The 21,751-nt window shown below is 44.2% G+C and overlaps 1 protein-coding gene across 2 annotated transcripts in view; it reads right to left on the bottom strand.

Annotated features, from left to right (window-relative positions):
- The window catches only part of PTPRT (protein tyrosine phosphatase receptor type T), a 785,959-nt gene that overhangs the window by 599,448 nt on the left and 164,760 nt on the right, over positions 1 to 21,751 (bottom strand). The gene's annotated exons all lie outside the window — the stretch shown is intronic.

Raw genomic sequence — 21,751 nt, 5'->3', positions numbered from 1 at the left:
AAAACATGATTCTACCCATTTAATGTTATAACTTAGGTAGAAATCTTCCACAGAGGCTGCCTTAGTAGCTTGGGTTGCTATAGCAAAATACTATAGACTGGGTGGCCTACACAACAGACATGTATTTCTCACAGTTCTGGAGGCTGAGAAGTCCAAGATCAAGGTTCCAACAGATTCAGTGTCTGGTGAGGACCCTCTTCTTGGTTTGCAGACAGGTGCCTTCTTGCTGTGTCCTCACATGGTGCTGGTCTCTTCCTCTTCTTACAAGGGGATTAATTCCATAATGGGGACTCTGCACACATGACCACATCTAAACCTAATCAGCTCTCAGAGGCCCAACTCCTAATACCATCACATTGGGATTAGGGCTTCCACATATGAATGGGCACAGGCCATGTTTTCAAATCCATCTTTCTCTGCATGAAGGGCTTTGTCTAATTGTGGGGTGTTGAGATGAACAACCTGGCAGAGAGAAACTCCCTGTGAAAGAAACCCCAACTAGTGTGTACTCTGTGCCTCTCGTGTGCCAGACAGAGTGCTGAGCGTGTGCAATTTAGTGGTGAAAAGAAATACAGGTTGTCTGTACCCACGGACTCACGGGGTAAGGCAGCAAATTAAAGAGGCATTGACAATAACGTGGAATGAGAGTTATGATGGGGTGACAGGAACAGTTATGAGGTCTGTGAAGGGGCCTAATCTAGTCGAGAGCTTAGGGAAGCTCTTGCAGAGGACATCTGGGCATGATCTATGGGGCCAGAAATTCACATTAAGTCTGTGAGCAAAGAGACTGTCCTAGGAATCCTGTAGTTCTGAGTTGCTTGGTAAGGTACCACCCAGAGCCAGACTGGTAAACAATTTTTAAAAACTATGTACTCTGCACACCTATTCATTCACTCATTATATAAACATCAAGTATCTGCTTCATGTCACACTCAGTCCTAGCCACTGAGGATACAGCAGTAGACAAAACAGACACAGTCCTGGTTGCCAGGAGCTCACATTCCAGCTTTCGCTCAAGGACTGAGAGAAAGAGGAATAAGGAGAGAAAGAAGTTAATTGAGAAGCTGCTGAAGAGGAGAAAATCATAGGACAAGCCAGGCCTAGGTTGATGCTTATGGATCAATCAACTGATACACATACATACAACAGAATACTACGCAGCAAGGGAAAGGGAACAAACAACTGATACTCACCATGGACAAATCTCAAAAGAAAATTATGTTGTGCAAAAGAAGAATGCATAATGATTCCATTTATATGAAAAGTTCAAGAACAGGCAAAACTGATCTATGGCGATAAAAGCCAGAATTACAGTTACCTGTGGGAACAGGTACTGACTTGGACGAGGCATAATGGAACTTTTTGGGGTGTTAAAATGTACTACACATTGATTTGCGTGATTAAATAATAACAACCAGAACCACGTTAACGCTGGTGGAGTGATTTCCTGGAAGGACGCATAAGAAAACTTTCTGGGGTGATAAAAATTTCCTTATCTTGACTAGAATTGTGTAAGACTCATCAAACTGTACACTTAAAATATAGGTATTTCACTGTATGTAAATGATACCTAAATAAAAGTCTAAGGAAAACAAACAAAAATATGGCTTGCCTGTAACCCAGCAAAATTAAGAAGAATGCCACAAAACCTTACTTGGAACTGAACCCCAGAATATTTGGAGGGAATGAGCCTTTAATCGCGTATCATTTCTGTCCACACAATTCCATCAGCATCATCAGATGCTTGATTGCCGTGAGCTTTCTTAACAAGAGGTTGTTCAGGCACACATCAGTTCTCATTCATGAGTCTTTTCACATATGAAACGACCAAGCCCTCTCTTTACCTGGTCCCACACCATCAGCTGTGTGGAGCCAGGAGGAAGTGTTTGACATTTGATGGCCCTCTCTGCTGACAAAGGTTGGAACCAAATCAAGAGGGAGGGAGCCTGGTTTTCAGGGAGATGAGATCTGAGTTGGGAGATGGCTCTGGCCCCCTCTGGCCGGGAATAAAAGCACTTTGAGGACAAGAACCCCATGGACCATCATATCTGAGGCCTGGGCAGCAACTGCCCCCAACCGGTCAAGGCTCTCCTTCAACATGTAGGTGGTGAGGTGACCCCTTAATGCAATTCTCCTTCATCCTCAGACAGCAATCTCCAGACCAATTCTGTCTTTCTCTTTCCTGCTGTGAGCACTTATAACAGTTTGACTCCCCGGAAATTCCTACAGAGAGCAACAGGGCTTCAAATAGCTGGAGAGCAAGCTTTGCGATTATGTATTGCCTGCTCCAGACAGAAATCAAATATTTTGAGAAAAACTGAATGTTAGTAAGATGTGAAGTGAGCCCTGAGACATGTTTAAGGTGAATACAGCCTGGCCTCTGACACTGTCTATCACCCTGTGCCTCCCACCTGATCACCTTTCCAACTGCATTGCATTTACTGACCCATAAGAGTCCACGGGAATGCCCCACCCTACCCCACCTGCCAACGTACCACACATACCCACAGGCTATTTTATCATTCCCACATCCACACTTTTGCACACATTTTTTCCCAACTGGAACATCGTTTCTTTTGCTTTGAACCAAACCATGCCCATTTTTCTTTTCAATTCTGCTGCACAGACCACAAGGCTAGGCACAGAGAAGGTGTTTCAAAAGCATCATGACGGTTAGATTTTCTACCCATTGGCATGCAATACTTTCATAAAATAAGGCACTGACGATCAAAGAGGAGAAGGGAATCTAGCTTGGGGCCGGGGTCTGCCTTTCTTTGTCTTTCACCACTAGTCAGCTGTGTGACCCTGGACATACCACCCAGTCTTCATGGTTCTCAGTATTTTCATCTTTAGAATTAAAGATGGTTCAAATTATAAAAGTATCTGAATTTTCTGCCAAGGACCATAGGGGTTCTATGTGGATATGTTTACTGACTCTACCCTGCCTGTGTTGTCAGTAGGAGACTCTACCGTCTCAGTCATCTCTGGCCCATGAGGTCCCCGAGCAGAAGACATAATAAGTAGATACAGCATCCAATCCAGCAGTATGTGCCAACTAGAATTAGTCTTTGTGTCCTAGCCTAACATATGGCCAAGGTTCAATAAATATTTAATGTCTCATTTTACTGGACAGAGAAAATATTGGACAAGTTTTCCCAAAATAAGAGGTCGAGGTGGCAAGAAGGGGGTGAAAAAGAGAAAGGAGAGTGGCAGAGAGAATAGTGGACGTACATCCAAGCTGGGAACTGGAAGTGTCTGGGAGAAGGCATCAAACAACTGGAACAGAACAATAATCAAAGACATAGCTAAAAAAAAAATTTATTTGAACTAAACGAAGGTCTGAGTTTGTGGACTAGGAAGACCACAGTGGGTTGCAGGAAAAATCAATGACAAGACTCAAACTTAAGCACATACTGGCAATATTTTGAAATACCAGACTAAAGAAAAATTCCCACAGCATCTAGACAAAGACAGATCTCCAGCAAAACAAAACAAAAAGACTAAAAAAATCAGTTTCCAGAGTTCATTTCAATTTGAAACACTGGGATATAACGGTGAAGGTGATAACAGTAATAATCATCACAAATGACAGCAGCAGCAACTAACGAGTTCTGCCCATTTTTGATGCACCTGCCACTGTTCTTAGTGCCTTAAAATATTAACTCATTTAACCTTCACAGCAACTCTATGGGTAGCTAATACTGTGATTCACGTTTTTCTGAACAGAAGAAAGAGATGCAGCATAAGTAATTTGCCCAATGCCGGACGATTAGTAATTTAAAGAACCAGGCTTAAGGCCAAGGAAGCCTTACTGGGGGGTCTGCATTCCCAACCACAATAGTGTAACACACACACAAGGTTTTAAGAGGATGTTTCATGTCCCAAGAGTTTTATAGCCAGCTAAGTTGTGGTGCATTGGGAAAGGCAAAAGATAGACAATTTCAGATTCTGAAAAATGCAGAAGACATATTATCTACACACCCTCCCTTGGAGAAAAATTACTTGAAAATAGACCCTAGTCCACATTGGGGTGAGTCGAAATCATTACCTCTAGGATGAGGGAACTGGGATAGCAAAAGGATAGGTCCTGTGGGATAATTACGACCACAGGACTCTTCCTTCTCAGAAAAGAGTCTAGAAGAGAATCACTGCCTCATGCCAGACCAAATGGGAGACAAAACCCAAACTTAAAAAAAAAAAGACAGAAATCCCAATGGCATTTAGATTGTGCTTAAAAGCAAGCAACTTCACTGTGAATGGTTAACCCTTGCTTTGGCAATAATTCTGAAAATGGACACAAAAAATTTCTCTGGAATAGTTTCTCCCTTAGACAAGAGTCTCCAAAGGTACAGAAGTCCAATTTTAACTAAATTAAAATGAACCCCAAAAATCCCACCTACCTATGCCTCTTAAAATGCCTAGCCATAAATAGACCAAATGTTGGTGTTTTCCTTAGGGTTGTGAGGAAATGAGTACTGTTTTCTTTTATTTTTTTGTGTTTCTACAAATGTCCTCTAATAAACCTGAACTGGGTGTTTATTCCAAAGACAAGCATTTTACTTTTTTTGGGGGGGGGTGGTTAAAAATATTTATTATGATAAAATATATATGACATAAAATATGTCATTTTAATCATTTTCAGTGTACAATTCAGTGTATTAATTACATTCGCACTGTTGTGCAACCATCACTGCTCTGTGTTTCCAAATCTTTTCCATCACCCCAAAAAGAAACTGGAAACATAAGACAATATCTCCCATCCCCCTCTTCTCCCAGCCACTGGGAACCACTACTCTACTTTCTGTCTCTATGAATTTGCCTACCTAGATATTTCATATAAATAGAATCATACAATATTTGTCTTTTCGTCACTGCCTTATTTCACATAGCATATTTTCAAGTTCATCCATATTGTAGCATATATCACAAATGTATTCCTTTTCATGGGTGAATAATATCCCATTGTATGTATAGACCACATTTTGTTTATGCATTCATTTGTTGATACACACTTGAGTTGTTTCTACATTTTGGCTACTGAGAATAATGGTACAATGAACACGGGAGTCAAAGTGACTTTTTTTTTTTTTCCTTTTTGTGGACATATGTTTTTCTTTCTCTAGAAGTGAATTGCTGGGGCATAGGGAAGGTGTACATGTACCTGTTTTTTTTTTTTTAATAGATCTTTATTGGAGTATAATTGCTTCACAATACTGTGTTAGTTTCTGTTGCACAACAAAGCAAATCAGCCATATGCATATACATGTCCCCATATTCCCTCCCTCTTGAGCCTCCATCCCCTCCTCCCTATCCCACACTCTAGGTCATCACAAAGCACCAAGCTGATCTCCCTGTGCTATGCTGCTGCTTCCCACCAGCCAACCGTTTTACATTCGGTAGTGTATATATGTTGAAGCTACTTTCAATTTGCCCCAGCATCACCCTCCCACCCCCGTGTCCTCAAGTCCATTTTCTATGTCTACCTCTTTATTCCTGTCCTGCCCCTAGGTTCTTCAGACCATTTTTTTTTTTTTTTAGATTCCATATATATGTGTTAGCATACAGTATTTGTTTTTCTCTTTCTGACTTACTTCACTCTGTATGACAGACTCTAGGTCCATCCACCTCACTATAAATAACTCAACTTTGTTCCTTTTTATGGCTGAGTAATATTCCATTGTATATATGTGCAACACCTTCTTTATCCATTCATCTATCGATGGACACTTAGATTGCTTCCATGTCCTGGCTATTGTAAATAGAGCTGCAATGAACATTTTGGTACATGACTCTTTTTGAATTATGGTTTTCTCAGGGTATATGCCCAGTAGTGGGATTGCTGGGTCACATGGTAGTTATATTTTTAGTTTTTTAAGGAACCTCCATACTGTTCTCCATAGTGGCTGTATCAATTTACATTCCCACCAACAGTGCAAGAGGGTTCCCTTTTCTCCACACCCTCTCCAGCATTTATTGTTTGTAGATTTTTTGATGATGGCCATTCTGACTGGTGTGAGGTGACACCTCATTGTAGTTTTGATTTGCATTTCTCTAATGATTAGTGATGTTGAGCATCTTTTCATGTGCCTCTTGGCCATCTGTATGTCTTTCCTTGGTGAAATGTCTATTTAGGTCTTCCACCCATTTTTTAACTATATTGTTTTTTTGATATTGAGATCCATGAGCTGTTTGTATATTTTGGAGATTAATCCTTTGTCTGTTGTTTCATTTGCAAATATTTTCTCCCATTCTGAGGGTTGTCTTTTTGTCTTGTTTATGGTTTCCTTTGCTGTGCAAAAGCTTTTAAGTTTAATTAAGTCCTATTTGTTTATTTTTGTTTTTATTTCCATTACTCTAGGAGGTGGGTCAAAAAAGATCTTGCTGTGGTTTATACCAAAGAGTGTTTTTTCCTATGTTTTCCTCTAAGAGTTTTATAGTGTCTGGTCTTACATTTAAGTCTTTAATCCATGTGGAGTTTATTTTTGTGTATGGTGTTAGGTAGTGTTCTAATTTCATTCTTTTACATGTAGCTGTCTAGTTTTCCCACTTATTGAAGAGGCAGTCTTTTCTCCAAGACAAGCATTTTAAATAAGTCAACTGTTCTTACATGTTGAGTTTTTCTAACCGAGTGGGACCTCTGTTGGGGTTCTATGCCCTCCACCACTAGGAGTATTTACAGTCATTCTCCCCTCTCATCTGCCCAGGTAGCAGGTACCAGGTACCAGAAATCAAGAACCAGAACTGTGTCCATTTGCCAAGCCAATTCCCCACCCATTGCTCCTAACACGGAGAGATCCTGGCCGCTTCTGGCACTGCTCAGAGGTCTCCAACATAAGTTGAGCCTTGATTTCCGAACGGTCCTCTCATCATAGCAACTATTATTTTATAGTACTTTACCTGCTTCTTCATCATTTTTCTTCCTCTGGTGACCCCGCAAAGCAGACGTTTTACAGGTGAGGAGACCACAAGGCTCAGCTACTTTAGGTAGCCTGCCTAATCTCACACAGTGAGTGAGCAGAACTACGTTCAAACCCAGGCCTTCTCAAAGTCTGCACTCTTTCCTCAACACTGCACAGACCCTCTTTCTGCTGCAAGTATTGATACAAAAAGCGTGCTTCTATGTCAGCTCCCCAGCCTGTCAATTCAACAGAATGAAAGTGCTCGCCAAGGACTAGCTGCGTGCCAGGCACTCTGCTAAGGACTTTACCTGCCTCATCGCATTCAATCCTGGCACACCCTTCAGGCAGGGGTTATTATCAATCCCATTTTTAAAACTCAATTTTAAAAATCCTGAAGCTTAAGGACGCTAATGGTTCACAATTACAAGGCTAGTAAGAAAAGGAACCAGGATTCAAACTTAGGAAGATCCCAGAGCAGCGCTCATAATCACTACATTATACTGTCTCCTGCTACTAGGATCCCCACAGTTGAGGAAGATGAAGTGATTTATCTTTCAAGGTCACAGAGAAGTGGTTTTGGTGAGAAGAAGAAGCCAGAGCGGGTAACTAGCCAGTACTCTGTTAACCCAGCAGCAGCATGAGTCAACTGTCAGAGAACCACAGATGTGGAAGATACATGGGAAGTCATTGAGCGCTCCCCGCCAGATGCAGAAGTCCCTAACATTAGCTACGACTAGGTGTCCACACAATTGGTGAAGAGTTTTAATGGTGAGATAGCACTTTGAAACACATACCACAGGTCCTCCTCCATCTGCTGTCCACCAGGGTGTCATACAGGCCTCCAAGAGTGGGCCTCCCCCTACCTTTCCAGGTTCCGTGGTTACTAAGCTCCCCTCCACCCACAGCTTTACACACAAGTGATGCAGAGGTAGCAGGAGCTGCTTTTGTGCTGGTCTCTCTGCTGGAACGCTCTTCCCCTTCTTCAGGTGACTCACCTTTTCTTGTCTGTCAAGAGTGAGCTCTCATTTGTTTTTTTTTTTTAATGAACTTATATACAACACAGAAATAGACCCACAGACATAGAAAATGAACTTAGAGTTACCAAAGCAGAAAAGGGGAGGGGAGAAAAATTAAGAGTTTGGGATTAACACATACACACTACTATATATAAAATAGATAAGTCAACAAGGACCTATGCACAGGGAACTATACTCAACATTTTGTAATAACCTATAAGGGAAAAGAATCTGAAAAAGAAAAAATATATATATAGATAGATACCTGAATCACTTTGCTGTACACCTGAAACTAACACACCATTGTAAATCAATTATACTTCAATAAAAAAATAGAATTAAAAAACATGCTGGTTCTACAGTTAAAAAAAATAAAAAATAAAAATATAAATTGACTTCTGTGGAGAAAAAAAAAAAGCGTGAGCTCTCCTCTGGGATGCCCTCCTAGCTGTGTTCTCTGTGCTCCAGCGTGTCTTAGCCCAGGGTCCCAAGAAGCAGAGCTTGAGACGAAGATTCTGTGCAGTGATTGACTGGAAGAGAGTTCTCAGAAGAAGGCAGACTATGGAAGCAAGGATGTGATTTTGGATGCAGACTAGGTCATCCTGATTCCATGGGCGTTCTGGAGCACAAAATGCACCACTTCATGGCCCCTCATTGAGGCGAGGGGGGCAGCCTTTTGTACCCCTGTGTTATTAATTGGATATGGGCTGCTCTAGGGGTGCAGGCATTGCCCCTCAGCCAAGCAGCTCCCCTGTGGCCAAAGACAAGTGTCCTGATTTCCTAGGACTTCTGTAACTAGGTACCACAAACTGGGTGGCTTAAAGCAAGAGACACGTATTGCCGCACAGTTCTAGAAGTGAGAAGTCTGAAACCAAGGTGTCAGAGGGGACAAGCTCCCCACAAAGGCTCCAGGGAAGAATCTTTCCTTGCCTCTTCTGGCACCTTGCTTCCGATGTTTGATCCTGATCTTGATTTTCCTTGGCTTGGAGATGCATTACTCCAATCTCTGCCTCTGTCTTTACATGGACTTCTTCCCTGTGTGTCTGTGTCTCTATGTTCAAATTTCCCTTTTCTTATAAGGACTCTGGACATACTGCATTAGTGCCTTCCTTCCTTTCCCTGCCTCACTTCCCATCCACTCAAGCAGTGTTCCCTTCAACTTCCAAATAAACTATTTGCAAACCCTTGTCTCAGGGTGTTCTCAGTTTGGAGAAATTCAAATTAAGATATTTTGAAGGCTAGGACAAGTTACTTAACCTCTCTGTGCCTCAGTTTCCTCATCTGTAAAATGGGGGCAACAATAATACCTCCCCCATAGAGGGTGCCATGAGGATTATGTAAGGTATTGCAGTCAATACCCTTGGAATAGTCCCAGTACATAACAAGTGCACTGTGTTAGCTACTGTTATCTTCCTCATCCCAACCAGCAGTCGGTGGAGCTAGTCAGCAATGGGTGGGAAACAGCTGGTGCCCCCATTTTGTGCCCCCCATAGAGAGACACAAAGATCACATTATAGGCATTCCCCTCGCTGTGTCAGAATGAAAAGGGGCCACAGTCCTCTCAGTGTGCACTGCTGCCAGCTCTTCCACAAGCAAATACATTTACGAGCTCAGCCTCGGTCTACTTCACACAGTCGTGCTGCAACCAATGAAGTCATTTAAAAATGCATAATTCGGCAATGACTTAGCACCAGGAGAGAGTCTGTGATCTGCAACACTCTGTCTGCTCCTGGCTCCTCTTTCTCCCCGACAGCCTCGACATTTTTGAGATGACGCTTTGCTGGGCCGCTTCCCAAAATTAAGAGCGGAGTCATCACTCTAGAAGGGCCTTTCTTTCCTCACCTGCTAATCAAGAGTCCTAAGAAAGTATGAATCAAGAGTCTATCTCCCCCAGAGAGGGGCCTAGGAGAGCCCGGGTTCTACATCTTCAGAATCAGAGGCTCCTGTAGCACAGAATCTTCTTGGAGGTACTAGAGGAAGCTGGCCGGGCCCCCTTACAAATGTGGTACCATCTGTGGAGCCTGTGATGTGGATGTCCTAGCATCAGCCCAACAAGGCCCCTCCTCCAGACTCCTAGGTCCCATAGCCCCACCTATTCGCTTCTGTTACCCTGACCCTAGCTGCTTCCTTTATCTCCTGGTTAATTCTGTGTCCCACATTTGCTCCAGCAATCTTCCAACACTTGTGTAATTCCCTTTAATAAAAACCGTCTGAGGGACTTCCCTGGTGATCCAGTGGCCATGGCTCCACGCTCCCAGTGCAGGGGGTCCAGGTTCAATCCTTGGTCAGGGAACTAGATCCCACATGCCGCAACTAAGAGTTTGCGTGCTGCATCTAAAGTTCTCGCATGCTACAACTAAGAAACCCACATGCTGCAACGAAGATCCTGTGTGCCGCAACTAAGACCCAGCACAGCCTAATTAATTAATTTTAAAAAAACTCTCTGAAATATCTAGCATAGTTTGGGGTTTCCTTCCTGGACCCTGACTGATACAGGTAGATTTTATAGTTACCTTCATTTTGCACATGAGGAAATGAAGGCACAGAAGTTAAGTAACTTGTCCAAGGTCATGCAGCTAGGATGTGGTGGCACTGGGATACCCAGCTGCCCTGCTCCAGTCTGTGATTCTAACTGATGTACGGAAGTGCCCCAGTGTCCTCAACACCCCAGTCAGCCAGAGAGTGAGGCAGCTAGATGGGAGCCATGGAGAAAAGGTCTTTTGTTCAACAAAAAATGTAGTAAGGGCTGATGCTTCTACCTTCTGAGGATAGCGAGTCAAAACAAGTAGCTCTCTCTACCCTGGAGGAACCAAAGAGACCGAAGAGTGAAGAAGATGCACAAATCAATGAGATGCAGAATAAAGTGGTAAAGGCTGAACAATGGCAGGCCCGTGTGGACACACAGAGGACTGGGGCGCAGAGAATAATGGCCACCAAAAGATGTCCATGTCCTAATCCCCAGAATTTTACATGGTGGAAGTGCCTTTGAGGAGGTGGTAGAGTGGGGAGAGGATCCTGGAATGGCCAGGTGGGCCTGATGTAATTGCAAGGATTTTTTTACGTGAAAGAGGACGGCAGAAGAATCAGAGTCAGAGAGAGATTGAAAGAGGCTGCACAGCTGAACATGAAGAAGGACCACAAGGCAAAGAATGCAGGCGGCCTCTAGAAACTACAAAGGCAAGGGAACAATTCTCCCTTAGAGCCACAAGAAATGCAGCCCTGCTGACCCATTTTAGCCTTCTGACCTCCTTAGCTTGAAGACAATACACGCGTGTTGTTTTAAGCCGCTAAGTTTGTGGTCGTTAGTTACAGCATCCCTAGGAAACTAACACAAAGGGGAGATCAGATGGAGGAGGTGAGGGAAGGCTTCCTGGAGAAATCCAATAATGAAATCATGAAAGGATGAGAGAGTCTAACAGGCACCTGGGGAGAAGGGAGGCTTCCCAGAGGTGAGAAGACACTGGGCCGCTCAAGAATGGCACATCCTCTGCAACAGAGATGAAAGTCAGGGAGACGGCAGCAAGGTGATCTGAGAGGTCAGCAGGGACCAGATCAGGAAGGGCCTCCTGAGGAGCCTGAGGCTTTGTAAGCAGTGGTGTGGCACAGACACACGGTCTCTTGGGACACCTCCTCTGAGTCCTCCTCTGAAGGAGAGAGACCAGAGCCAGGGGGAGGTCATGTCCATTACCGAGGGGAGAGATGATGGAGGTCTGGATTGAGATAAGGACCATGGGGTTGGAGAGGCAGAGTCAGAGGGACTAGGAGATTGGAAAGGACTTGGTCACTGAATGGATGTAAGGGGAAAGGGACGATGGGACCAGTATAAGGCCAGGATTCAGCAGGCTGGGTCACTACTGGGCACGTGCACGCCGGTGGAGCCACAGTCTCCCCTCACCCTCCACAAAGCTCCCCCAGTCCATATAAGCGGGGGTCCACTTCACTTTCCCTGCCCAGCGTCCCAGTGCACTACACTGACTTCTTCACGATAAGCCCAATACTCTTCATTCCATCCCTTTGCATTTTCATATTCATTTTCACTTACAAAGGACAGTATGGTGTATGGAAATTGCAAGATCATTGGGTCCAACAGATAGAGGTTGGCTTACAACCTCTGTAATTGTATGACTGTGGGCAAGTTACATAATTCCTCTGAGCCTCGGTTTCTTCAAGTGTAAAACCAGGGTAATGGATCATATCTCACTGGGTCCTCGTGAAGATCAAATGTAAATGCCTGAAACAAGACCTGCCCTAAATAAATGTGAGTTACTCCCATCCCACTTGACCTCCTATGCTGGTCCTTCTCCCCACCCCATAGCCCTCTCCATTAATGGGCCACTGGACGCAGCTTCTCAAGCCTCCTGTGATCTCCACTCGGAGCATCTGAGCGCTTGGGGCATCTTGGGCTCAGGCAGCACAAGCGATGAAATCATTTGCAGCTTCACGCATGAGGAAGCCATTCATCTCCCACCAGGACGGGCAACTCACATTCAACAAGCACCAGGGGTGGAAACATGGCAGCCGTCTTAACAGAACACGTCTGAGAAAAGCTGGAATAGAGGAAGAGGGGGTGATGGGAGGGAGGAAAGAAATGTGAGATTCAGGACAACCTGAGTCGAGGCACCTTCATCGGTTATTACACTGCCAGCCACAGTGAGTGAACGAAAGGGCTGGGGCTTTAGCGATATTGTTATTTTGCAAATTTCTCTCCTTGGCATATCCCTATGTGCAGGGGGGAGATGCATAATTAGTCTCTAAGCTGCTGAAATGGCTGGAAGTGACTAGAAGCACTGACTGCTCTGAAGTGTCAGGAAAGGGTGTCCAGATGGATTAAGAGGCTTATCCATAACAGCTTGCTCAGTTTGTGGGGAGAGTTTAAGAGATGATTGGCCCCTTTATGTAAAGGAACTGAAAAATCAGCCTCTTCCAAATCCCCCCTGGCTCCTCTAGGGCTGCCTCTGCACTCTGCCACATCCAGCCTAAAGAGAGACTTAGCAGAACTTTCTCTTGGGGAAAGAACTTTGAAACAACACAATAATGCAAGGCCCCACCAACCATGGGCCACTGTCCCCATCCCCAAAGGTCACAATTCTGACTCAGCCAGGAGGATGCTGGGCTCTGAGAACAGGGTTAAGGGCTTCATGTTGGTGTCCACTGAGGGTCCCTGCAGCTGCGTACTTCTGTGCCAGGTAAAGCATATAAGGGCAGGGAAGAGAGGAGACAAGGAGCGGAAGGCAAATTTCGGGCACTGTTCTAGATATTTCTAACATCTTAATCACGTACTTCTCAAATACAGGCACAGAGAATCCAAAGAAATAGAGAGCAACTTCCAAGGGATCCACAAAGTGACAGAGTTTTTAGACAGAACATCTTCACAGGACAAAATTCTACTGGTAGATATAGGGCGAAATAAGCTTGAACTTTTACACACATGAGAAGGTTTCAAGGAATTACCGCCTGGAGACACATTCTTTCATAGAATACAAAAAGAAGTACTGCCAAACTCACTTTACAAGCCCAAGATAACCGCCACACGAAGAGGTTCCAAGGATATCACGAAAAAAGAAACTTTCAGTCCAATCCCTCTCATAAACATAGAGACAAAAGTCCTACACAAATATTAGCAAACAAAATGCAGGGAAATATAAAATGAATACTAGATCTTCACTCCTCCACCCCACCGTGAACCCCTGGGAACCACTAATCCATTCTAAAAGTTTGACATTTCAAAAATGACGATACCTCATCTTTGGGGATTGGCTTTTTTCACTTGGCATAATTCCCTGAAGATTCATCCAGGTTGTCTACATCCATAGTTCATGCCTTTTCATTGCTAAGTGTTCTATGGTGTGGACATACTAGAGTTTGTTTAGCCAGTCACCTGCTGAAGGACATCTGGGCCGTTTCCAGTTTTTAGCTATCACAAATAAAGCTGCTATAAACAACTGTAACTGTACAGATTTCTGGAAGTTTTCCTTTCTCTGGATTAATGTCAAGGAGTACAGTTCCTGGGTCATATGGAATTTGAAACTGTCAAACTGCTTTCCAGAGTGGCTATAACATTTTATACTCCCACCATCAATGTATGAGCGATCCAGTTTTTCTGCATCTTCACCAGCATTTGGTGTTACCATTTTTTTTAGCCATTCTGATATGTGTGTAGTGTTATCTCATTGTGATTTTAATTTATACTACCCTAATGGATGATATCTTCTCATGTGCTTATTTGCCATTAGTATATCTTCTTCAGTAAAATGTCTGGTCATAACTTTTGCCCATTTTCTAATTGGACTGTTGTTACTGATTGTTAGGATTTTTTGCTGTTGAGTTTTTTTTGTTTTTTCTGTTTTTTTTTTTAAGGAATTCCTTTATTTTTATTTTTTATTTATTTACTTATTTTTTTATTTTTGGCTGCGTTGGGTCTTCGTTTCTGTGCGAGGGCTTTCTCCAGTTGCGGCAAGCGGTGGCCACTCTTCATCGCGGTGCGCGGGCCTCTCGTTATCGCGGCCTGTCTTGTTGTGGAGCACAGGCTCCAGACGCGCAGGCTCAGTAGCTGTGGCTCACGGGCCTAGTTGCTCCGTGGCATGTGGGATCTTCCCAGACCAGGGCTCGAACCCGTGTCCCCCGCATTGGCAGGCAGATTCTCAACCACTGCGCCACCAGGGAAGCCCCTGCTGTTGAGTTTTAAGAATTCTTTATATACTCTAGATACTAGTCCTTTGTCATATAGGTGGTTTGCAGATATTTTCTCCCTCTCTATAGCGTGTCTTTTCAATTTCTTCACATGAGCTTTCCCAAAGCAAAAATTTTAATTTTGATGAGGTTCAATTTATCAGTTTTTTCAGCTATAAATAATGCTTTTGATGTCAAGTCTGTGTTAATTTTTTGCTTTTTATTATACTCAAATTCATCAGTGTTCACAAATCAGTTCAGATTCCTGACTGTGCTCAAACATACAGTTGACAAACATACAACTATACTTGGCTCTATATCCTGCCGTAGTAGCGGGTTTCTCATTTCAACACAGAAATGTTGAAAAAATATGTCTGTTTTGCTTTGAAAGTTTTAGTGACACTCTTCATTTATTTTTTAGAAGTACAATATTTTTAAAATTATGTTTTCAATCAGGATGATGGATAGTTAAAAATGGGAAACAGGAAGCATATGCTCCGAACTATCAAAAAGATGTAAGATAGAAAAATTCAGAACAACCTGGGAGGCATGGATCCAACACGGCATTGTCCTTCAGAATCCCCTCATTGAACCTGACTAGGAAGAAGATGGGAACACCACGCCAAATTCAATTAGTGATCAGTATTAAGCAGCTGTCAATCTGGACAGTGTAAGATATACTGAGATACTTATTTAACGTGTGACTGTTATTACTGTAGAGCTGCAAAGGGCTAAAACTCAGTATTTCTTGCACAAGAAAACCCTGAACATCTGCCAAAGATCACCACTTTTGCGGCTACGTTTAAGGACCACCCCAATGGTTGTGGGCAGTCTCTAAAATGACCCCAGTGATTTACTCCTGGAATCTACACCTCTGTGCAACCCTGCCCCTCTGAGAGTGGGCGAGACCTCTTGGCTCACTTCAAACAGTGTAGCAAAAGTGACGCACGGATGGTACTTCGGAGATTAGGTAATAAAAAGACTACCATCTTGCATGCCCTTTCCCTCTCCTCCTCTCTCCCTACTCCCTCTCTCCTTCTCTCCTGCCCTTCCCTCCCTCCTCTACCCCCTCCCTCTTTCCCTCTTCCTCTCTCCCCCTCTCTCTCCTTCCACTCTTTCTCCCTCTCCCCTCTTTTCCCCTCTCCCCTTATCTATCCCTCCTTCCTCCCTTTTTCTCTCTTTTCCTCTTCTTCTCTCTCCCTTCCCTCCTCTCTCCTGTCTCCTTTTCCCTTCCCCCACCCCCTCTCTCTCCCCCTTCCTCTCTCCTCCCTTCCCCTCTCTCTCTGCCATGTTGTGAGTTATCTTATATGTTGACTCACACGTCACAAAGAAATAATATCTTCAGCCAACAGCTAATGAGGCTCTGAGGCCAACAGCCATGTAAGCGATCTTTTAACAGGATCTTCTGAGGACTGCCAACAGCCACGTGAGTGCACTTGGGATCAGATCCTCCCTTAGTCAAGCTCTAAGAGGACTGCATCGTGTGCGAGACCCCAAGCCAGAATCACCCAGTCAAGCTGTATCAGGACTCCTGACCCATGCCCGTGAGGTAATAAAAACTTGTTGTTTTAAACCACTACATGTGGGGGTTATTTTTTATGTAGTCACAGGTGACTGATACACTATACATATTCCATAGAAAACTAATAATTTGGAGGACTATCACCAGACTTTTTTGTAACTGAAAAGGGAAAAGTCTTGGCTAGAAGTTAGTATGATAAAGAGGCACAATCAAAACGTGTGCACGCTTACACGCGCACGTGCGCACACACACACACACAGAAATGCTTGATGCTTCTTTAAGATCAGTTTCAGAATCACCTTTGACGCTGAAGCTCACAAACTAGGCAAAAGACTGGGGAAGACACAGCTATATCTATTTGAGATAAAAATTAAAGAAGGCCACCTACTTAATTGAAGGATGCCCTCAAAGGAGAAATTTTAATGCACTTAAAAATGTACTTGAACACTTGGTAAGCCCAGTGTTTTATTTTGCAGTGGTAAGCAAACAAGGGAATTACCATCTGGCCATTTCAGATATTTCTTCCATATATATATGATAGTGATACCTATGAAAGTATTAATTTTCAAATTACTTCAAATAAAGAAGGAATTGTCAGCAAGATACGGATGGATGTTTGCATGGATGGAACTGAATGGAAAATGGACAAAACCATGGGGCAGAACAGAGGGGTCTAGACCTAGGTACTATGAATTCAAATGTTCTAGCAGGCAGAATATCATTTACTAATAAAAGCTAGCCCTAAAATCTGCCTCTTTATTTCTTAGTGGGGTGATATAAAATGCAGGACATGTTTAAAACTCACCTTTGTAGTCATAGTTGTAATAAAATGAGAAGTGAATTTGAAAGCTTGCCCTCCTTCAGAGATATATCTTGGCCTATTCAATGGGGCACACTGATGGCCTCCGTGAAATTGCTGCCATTCTTCATTGAGGAGAAACACATACAAGCAATCACAAAGTTTTAAAAAATCTTGCCGAAAACCTCATCTAGATCTTAATCAGGAAAGCAATCTGATTAAAGCCACATATACCAAAGGACAAACAGGTTTAATGTAGCAATTTTCCCAAGGTATTAACATTTTTTTTTAAAGAATTGATATCTGATGGCATCATTCCTACCGAGCTCTTCACAGCTTGAAGGCCTTTGTGGCCTCTTTAAATTGCCCCATGAATTTCCTCTCTTACCTTTGATTCCCCTAAAGGAAAGGAAATATAACTTTGATTACACGTTCCTAGTTGGAAACCCCAATGAGGTTTCCCAACAGCTAGGATGTACTCACGACTGACCCCAAACTACCTATGTTCTGCGCAGAAGGTTGATGTGGGAACATCCGGGGGTCTCAAGGCCAATTCAAAAACTAAAGTAACCAGTTCCTTTGCAGGAGAGAAGCATAAATGGAGCCCCTCGAAGAAATGGGAAGATCGCTATTAAAACTCTGCAGGGCTTCATGCTCACAGGAGTCCTTTGAGAAGGCTAAACTCTGCTCACCCTAAATGGCCAACGGCCTGGGTCCCTCCAAGTCCATCCCCCACACAGTCCCAAGCACTATTTTTACTAAAGGACCTATGCATTAAGCTATCCCACTCTTTAAAAACGATCTTTAGCAGTTGCACCAGTGGCTCTCAACGTAGCTGCACATTAGAATCAACTGGAAAGGTTTTGAAGCCCCTGCCGTTTAGGTCTCAACCGTTTACCAATGAAATCAAAATCTCGAGTGAGGCCTAGGCATCAGTGTTGTTGTGGGTTTTTTTTAACTCCCCATTTTTTTCCAGTGTGCAGCCAAGTTTGAGAACCACTGGGCTGCACCATTCACTCACTCATTCATCAAAATACTTCCCGAAGGACTTCCTTGGTGGTCCAGTGGTAAAGAATCCACCTTCCAATGCAGGGGACGTGAGTTCGATCCCTGGCCAGGGAACTAAGATCCCACGTGCCGCGGGGCAACTAAGCCTGCACGCCACAACTACTGAGTTCACGCACCTCAACTAGAGAGCCCGCGTGCTGCAAACTACAGAGCCCACGCACTCTGGACCCCACGTGCCACAACTAGAGAAGAGAAAAATACCCGCATGCCACAACTAGAGAGAAGCCCGTGTGCCACAACAAAGAGCCTGCACGCCTCAACAGAAGATCCCGCGTGCCTCAACGAAGATTGCGCGTGCCACAACTAAGACCTGACACAGCCAAAAATAAATAAATAAATAAAATTTAAAAATTTCCTGAACACTCATTATATGCATGGCCCCTGGGGATCCCTCAACCACCCTGTTCTTTAGTTAGTAATAATGTATGTATGTCTATGTCTGTAATTCCAGCACTAGGGTTAGCAGTGGATGAACACATAAATGAACGAATGAATGAATGAATGAATGGCCTTCCTCATCTATCTGCCTCCTCCTGGCTTGGGATCCAGAGTGGAGTTCTAACGCTCACAGAAGGCCCTGAATTGATTAACCCAACGTATAGTGAAATGCATGAAAAACGAGGCAGGGAAGGTGAGTGATGGTGGAGAAATCCAATCTCATGCTATTTCCTTTGCCAACAAACTAAGAGCAGTAAAAAGCAGTCCTAAGGGGCCAATATGTCACCCCTTATTCTACACCCCCACGAAATCCTTGTGCACTGAGATAACCTACATACTTACACTGAATCATGTATGAAATACTCAGGGTCATTATGCTCTTGCTAAAAGAGCTCCACCCTTCAAGGCCCTGCTAACATTTCACCTGCTTCAGAAAGCCTCCCTGACATGTTCCTAAGTGTGGTACCTGTGATGAAGCCAGGTCCACACCACTGGGCGTTTATCTATGAACTAGTTTAATAGTTGAAAATGTACTTTTGCTTGTAATAGAAATCTATCAGACTTCTGTTCATTACAGTGATAGAGCAATTACGGTGATATGAATTCTCATTTGAAAAAACAAGGGAAGTATATCTTTTTTTTAAAAGCAAAAGTGTCAAACAAATGAGAGAATAGATAAGGAAAAGGAATTGTGATGGGGGCACAGAAAAGACTGATGTGTGAGAAACTCTGCCGGAGGCCTTGGAAGCCACTATTGCCCTATTACACTCTGCATGGTACCGGTTGTTTGTGTCTGTGCCTTCCTCCCTGACCACAGAGTCACTGCAAGGTGGGGAAAGCGGCCAGTCCTGCTTTTACACGCCTCACCGTGCCAAGCACAGTGCCTTACACAGGAACTCTGAATAGAAACCATTTTTCTTTTATTACGTTACCAGCCCCATTTAGGTTAAAGGCAATTGACAAAGGAGTGAGCCCACAAAACAATTCAGGTCATGGCTAAAAAATATAAAATTAATATTATCCGGGGGCTTCCCTGGTGGCACAGTGGTTGAGAGTCTGCCTGCCAATGCAGGGGACACGGGTTCGAGCCCTGGGTCTGGGAAGATTCCCACATGCCGCGGAGCAACTGGGCCCGTGAGCCACAAGTACTGAGCCTGCGCGTCTGGAGCCTGTGCTCTGCAACAAGAGAGGCCATGATAGTAAGAGGCCCGCACACCGCAATGAAGAGTGGCCCCCGCTTGCCGCAACTAGAGAAAGCCCTCACATAGAAACGAAGACCCAACACAGCCAAATAAATAAATACATACATAAATAAATAAATAAATAAAATAAAATAAAATAAAATAAAAAATTAATATTATCCTCAGGAGCAGCCCTAAATAGATGAGGGGCCATGTCACCCTCCTCCCCCTCCACCCCCAGCTCCCCACCCGGCACGTCCCGATCCTTCTCCCTGACAAACAGCAGCAAGATCTGCATCCCAGACTCCTTCTCCACGAGCCTGGCCACTGGGTGACAGGATTTGGGAAGGCACTTAAGTCACAAGAGATTTGAGAGATTTCTTGACATACCGTTCGACCCTCTCTAAACTCATGTTTGGGGTTTTTCAGAGAATCGGCTCTGACAAAACAAAACATAAACCTCATGTCAATGTGACCACCAGCCTGAGAAGCCCGCGGAAGTCACCTTGCCCTTCTGGCTCCCGCTCCACGGGCTGTAGCTCCTGGGGTCCCTCCAGAGCACGCGGTCCCCTCCCTGTCCCTCCCACCCAGCCTCAGCCCCCACTGAGAAGCCCAGAGGCTGGGAGGCCCCCCTCACAGGGGCTTAGTGGTGTAAAAGGATCTGACACAGCTTAGAAAACAGGCAGACACCAAGCGCCTCATCGACACAGAGGATATTTTCTCAGGTAAAAAAATGTGTTCTCACTTAAGAATGCTAATGGCCCATGCACAGAAATAAAATCCCTGACCTACTTTGAAGCTGAACGTACTAAACAAGCTGAACTTACTACTCAGAAGAGACTGTAAATCAGTAGAATAAAGCCCAACTGGAATTCCTCGCATCCTTCCTTGACAGGAGCTGCCAAGAAAAGCAGGAAGGAGAGTCGGAGCCCTGGGCTGGGAGTCAGGAGTCAGGGTTCACGTCCAGCTCTCACTGGCTCTCGCTGTGTGACCTGGGATCTATCACTGTCCCTCTCTGGTCCTCAGCACCTGCATCTAGGGGCTGGAGGAGGTGCTCTCTGAGGTCGTTTCCAGCTGTGATAGCTGGTGATTCTATTTTTTAAGAATTTAATGTTAAAAAAAATTAAAAATAATTATCAAGGGCATATCTTGCCAGACACTGTGAGACAGGGCTAGGACATACAATGCACCTCCAAGGAGCCCGGAGCCTAGCAGAGCGAGTGGGGAGGTCCATACTGATTAATGGATTTATTTCCTAAGAGCAACTTGAAAGCCGCCACAAGGCTACAGCAGACATAACACGACTTGTGTCTGCAAGGAGAATTCCCTCTGGCAATCCACCTGACAACTTCGGTTTAGCTGAATGAATCTTTCAGTGCATTTTAAACCACTGCATAGCCACGAGTGACCATCCGCAAGTTATAATCAGATTTATCACAGTGGGAAGGAAGAAAGTGGCGATACATTTCCGTGGGGTTTTAGGGCAATCACATGAGTCATCCCTGCTCATTCCAGAGAAAATCTTGGAGCGGCAAGTTAAATTATCCAAACCAGAAGCGGAGAGAGGCAGGAAAGGTTACTGCGGTAACGGTGGGCGTTCGTAACCCACGCAATGTTGGATTAGTCAGTAATGATGGGAGTTACTGTGGGATGTTCAATGATGTTACTCAGAAAACGCCATGGGGCGTGTAACTGGAGGACCCCTTTTCAGTCCAGGTTTCAGGCTCAGAGACCACCCTTCATTGAGTCTTTAGAACTCACTCACCTTCACTGAGCTCAGTAAATAAAGCTGGTGGGAAAAAAGAGTCTCCCCAGGAGGAATAAGTGGATCTAGGGTTTGGGTAGAGAATGACATGTCTCACAGCCACATCCAGGGATGGCCAGGTGGATTCGGGCTCTGAAGTTTCAAAAACAAAGACCAAGGCAGAGCAAGATATGGAGAGTTCTGCAGAGACTGGATGCCCGGGGACCAGAGAAGGCGGCGTCCACTCAGAAGGACTTTGAGGGGCCCTGGCTGGAGACATTAGGATCACAAGCTCGGCCATCACCATATCCATAGCCCTCACCACTCGGTAGCCTGTCAGAGGGCTCAAGGCATCTCCACGTCTTGGAGATATTTGAGTGTCCAGAGGCCCCACGGGACAGCTAGAACCAGAATT

The sequence above is a fragment of the Eschrichtius robustus genome, chromosome 16 (assembly GCF_028021215.1).
Source record: "Eschrichtius robustus isolate mEscRob2 chromosome 16, mEscRob2.pri, whole genome shotgun sequence".
In the NCBI taxonomy this organism is placed as follows: Eukaryota; Metazoa; Chordata; class Mammalia; order Artiodactyla; family Eschrichtiidae; genus Eschrichtius; species Eschrichtius robustus.
Note: the sequence above shows the minus strand (reverse complement) of the source record. Positions and strands in the feature narration are given on the sequence as shown.